This window comes from Octopus bimaculoides, chromosome 3 (assembly GCF_001194135.2).
Source record: "Octopus bimaculoides isolate UCB-OBI-ISO-001 chromosome 3, ASM119413v2, whole genome shotgun sequence".
Lineage (NCBI taxonomy): Eukaryota > Metazoa > Mollusca > Cephalopoda > Octopoda > Octopodidae > Octopus > Octopus bimaculoides.
This window is the reverse complement of record NC_068983.1, coordinates 34,196,821-34,201,760: the sequence shown is the minus strand read 5'-3', so window position 1 is coordinate 34,201,760 and position 4,940 is coordinate 34,196,821.

The following is a 4,940-nucleotide window of genomic DNA, read 5'->3' as shown; positions in this document are numbered from 1 at the left end:
CAGACAAATACTCAATGGCGTTACCAACAAGTTTTACAGAAAAATAGAAGATTCAATATATCTTGTTGAATGGGTATATCTTATGTACAGTCCAAAGGTTGAGGGTTTAGTGATGACTGACAGCTTCATCTTTAAAGCGTTCATCGATGTACTAACTTTACAGATGAGTTGTCATTGTTATTTGCAATATATTCGTTTTTGAATTGTCTTTGTACCGGTTTCTAGATGAGCAGAGTATATTTTAAGAATAATATATCAACTTTTTCTACAGATAACGTTGCCAATATTTTATTACAGAATCCTCTCAAAGACAGTGCTTAACAGATACTTTGGTTGTATTCTACAATGATGTACGCACGGATATACTCATATACACAGGGTTTCTCGGAAAGATTTACCCACTCATATTTCTTAATTATTCAAATGAAGCTTAGCGTAGGATAATGAAAATTGGCGCACACGTACGAATATAAATTATCAATCCATTGCAGTAATTACAGATCAAAATGATCACCCTATCCCTTGATCATAGCCTTCAAACGAGTGGTCACTGTTGTATGAGCCTCTTCATCTAATTTGACCCACGAAGACAGAAGGGCTTTCTTAATTTCTAACACATTTAAATACGAGAGAGCATTACTCTTTAAGATGGATCAGATAACAAAGTTCATATGATTGATGTCTGGACTTGAGGAAGGTCATATCGTCTTGTCCCAAACACCGTTGAAGTGCTTTTTGCACCACCTCTGTGTCAAATTGGACGTGTGGATCGTAGCCCCGTTTTGAGTGAAGATGTAACGCTCGCCAAAGTTTTCTGTGACCCAAGGCAACACTTTCTCATCCAACATTTCCACATAAACTTCATTGTTGATCTTGAAACTAGCACCAATGAAGATCAAGGAATACATGGAAACATCAAATGCACATGCAGCCTACGCCATGAGTGAAGCTGGCTACTGACGACGTAAATTATTCTTACTAACTTCGGGCATGTTTCCTGCATCAAGTACATAAAGCTTATCATTTTGCTGGTTGGTAACTGTCTCCATAGTGAAGATCCTCACGTCGGACCAAATCAACATTTTGTTAGCGGCATGCTTCATCTCAGCTAACATGGTATCACCCCTGTCGAGCCGTTTCTTCTTGGAAGCTGCTTGAATTAACTACATGGATTATATCTTGTATGCAGTTAGCTTTACGCTCTGTTTAAGAATTCTGTGCGTTGAAAATTTTGAAATATCAAGAGCTTTTCCAGTTTTTCTTGCACTCCTACATGGATTTCAGTTCATTCGCTTCTTCACAGCTTCAGCAGTACAGTTTGGTACGAATTTATCGTTTCTTATCAGGACTTGGCTTGCTAAAGGTAGTAGCAGACACCATATACCGTTGCTAGATATTGAACACTGTTTTACGGCACACATTCAATTGTTTTTTTATGCCCTTGTTACTCACTCCAATTGTTTTCAAAGCGACGATCTGGTCACGTTTCTCTCTCGACGTCATGTTTGTTTACAAATCTGTTATAGACCAACGAAACAATAGACACATGAACAAAAGAAATATGCAAATGTTTATGTAAAATGTAGATAATATTACCATAACCGATATGTTTTAGGAGGCGTTTTAAACATGGGTAAATCTTTCTGAGATGCCCTGTACACATACAGAAAGGGATATATATTCATATATAGGTTCAGATATAATGCTCGCCAGCCCACCTAGCCAGTGAGGTAGCATCATTTGAAAGTTACTTTAATGCAGTAGAACGCATTGAAACCAGCGTTGCATAACAACAGCCGATAGGCTGATCAGTACAGTGATATGGTGGTAGTGTGTGTGTGTATTTATATATTTCTGTAATAGCACACCTACACTTCCAGTACCTACTACTTTTGTTACCTCTCTTCCACCTAAAACCTCTATTCACTGAGAAACACATAACATCCTCGTACATGCATGTACAAGCAGAAAGCAGCGCAATCACTCATATGCATGCACCCAACGCACGCACGCACACACACACACGCACGCACGCACAAACGAACAGAGTATAACGCCAGATATAATTTCCCTACACAAACATGATTGTCTTCACACGCATGCCAAAATCATAGTTGTCCAACGCCTCAAGTCACACCTCAACGTTTTTTTCCTTTGCGTTCATGCATCTAGCAACCTTTTATAAATTCCGGTCATTTCAGCATGCAGTGACCATGTAACTGACACACGTTTCGTTCTCCATCTTTTCTCTACGTTGTCTGTAGAAGTGCGTATGCTCGAGACGTAAAAGACTTCCTTCTATTTTTCCTCAGTGTAAAGCTAATACACTATGCTTCTTTCTTTACCTTGTCTTCGAATTTTTTATTATTTTTTCACAATATATTCCTATATATTTTTGTATACACACAGATATATGCATTATGTATATATTTGTGCATGTGTTTATGTGTATGGCGAAGATACGTGGCGCAGTAATTACGGTATTCGGCTCACAATCTTAACGTTATGAGTTCGATTTCGGAAGCGTGGTGTGGCCTTGAGCAAGACACTTTATTTCACGTTACTGAAGTCCATTTAGCTGGCAAATGTGAGATGCACTTCTAATCCAAATGACCTGCCATTTTACACTCTCTGTCACGTTGAATCTCCCTGAGAACTATATTAAGGACACGTGCCTCTGTGGATTGCACATTGATTTTACAAACAGGTTGTTCAGTGGATCGGATCTACTGTAACATTCATTGTCGTCACGCCTGTTTGTGTATGTGTATGTATAAAATTTAAAGTTTCGTGTGAGGCATTAATATCCAAAAAAAACTTTCGTATTTGGATGAAAATTTTGAATTCAAACTTCGATGTTGTTGTCTAATATACACTTTCTACGAAATTTCAAAACGTTAAATGTTACAGATTGCATGTGTTTATTTTAGTGTACATTAAATTTCGTAATCAGGTGTCAAAATTATTTGTTTCAAAAATTGCTTGTAGAGGTAAATAGACGTAAATACACTTACAAGTATATATAAATTTATGTGCATTGTATATTTCTTTCAGTCATTGGATTGCAACCATACTGGGATATTGTATTGAAGGGAATAGTTGGACAAATCACCTCCAGGACTTGTCTTTGTAAGTATGGTATTTATTCTATCGATAACTTTTTCCGAACCGCTAAGTCTACGGGAGATGTAAACAAACCTACAGCAGTTTTCAAGTCATATGAGAGGGCAAACAAAACTACACATTCACACACAGACACATACTCATACATGTATGTATATATATCGTTCCTGCAAAATTGTCGTAAGGCCAAAACATTGCTTTTTCAGAAAATGAAAACAGAGTTTTATCATTCTATAGCAAAACCGTTGTACTACATTTTGACAATATTTGAATTCTTGGCATTTGGAGCAGCTGGAGATACGATAGTTTGACGAAAAACTGGCAATTGCAAGCAAAAATAAATATTAAAAAAAGAACGCATTTGGACAAATTTGGACATATGACAGTTTAACATGAAAACAACGGTATATAAATGACGGGCTTCCACGTAGTTTCCTCGAACGAAATTCACTAGAAGGCTTATAGTAGACGATACTTGCCCAAGGTGCTTCGCAATAAGAATGGACCCAAAATCACGTAGTTATAAAGTGAACTTCTCAACCACACAGGTACGTCTGTAACTAGAAATGCAAAGATTATTGAACGTTATTTGAGTAGTTCTTTCACAAAGTAATGTAGTAGTAAATATGTATTTATAACAAAATGTTTTCATCCAAATGATGAGTTATAAAATCGACTATGGAGATATATATGCTTGCAAAGATTATTAATTTATGAAATTTATGATACTATTAGTATGTCTGTGGGGAATAAATGAATGGTAAAGAACGAAAATATGTTGACAAATTGAGATGTTATGTAACTAAGATTTTGAGCAGTTCTAATGTGTGCGTGCGTATAGGCATAAATAATAAAAAAATATGGGATACAATTACTTTTGCTTTAAATATTAATTCAATGATAGATTTTAAAATGATCGGTCATATAATTACAACGGAAATTTTGTCATGTTACAGGTGATTTGTAGTTAACTAAGTTGAATGGGTAGAGTTTGTCCAAAGGGATTTAGTGTTTGGAAGTTATTCGAGCTGTGTTTTATTATAGACCATCAATATTTTTTGTGTGCTTTTGGTTATACCGATTGTGGTTTGTTTATGGGGTTTCATAATTAACTTTCACGTCATTTATCGTAATAGTGGAATTTCACGAAGCTGTATCTTGTTTATAATCCCTAATTCAATATTTGATTTCGTGTAGTTCATTCTTAGTTTTTACTCCATTTCTAAACTGGAGACCTTCTTCGCCGAACAAATATGGCACTTAGGAGTACTATGGTATTCCATAAATATATGCAGGCTCAGAATATAAAATGGTCAATGATATCTAAAAGACATTATCACTGGACTCCCATTGTCGCCTTATGTTTTTCTATAGGGTCGTGGGATGTTTCTTATCCGGATTGACTATTGAATATCTGAGGTAAACGCAAGTGCATTTGTATGAAAACTAACCACAGTCATAATTTCGAGGTTTCACAGAAATGTGTGTGACAGGAGCAAATATGAACGCTTGAAAGCGAAAAGAAAGCCGTTACAATTTATTATCAACACACAGCTTTGTTTTTCGAAGGTCAATTAGCATATAAAATTCGACAACCTTCCGTCGATCCGCTTCTCAACGACTGCCTTAGAATGTATAATATTCACACATACACTTGCCTTTCATTTTCCACCAAATATCTACGCTCAGAATTCACATTTTGAGGCAGTGGCCGAAATGTTCTGGAAAACGCATAAACATATCTGTTATTCCGCTTTCACTCTAATGATCGATGGCGTAAAATTCGAATACCTGCATGCAAGATCCAAGTGTATATA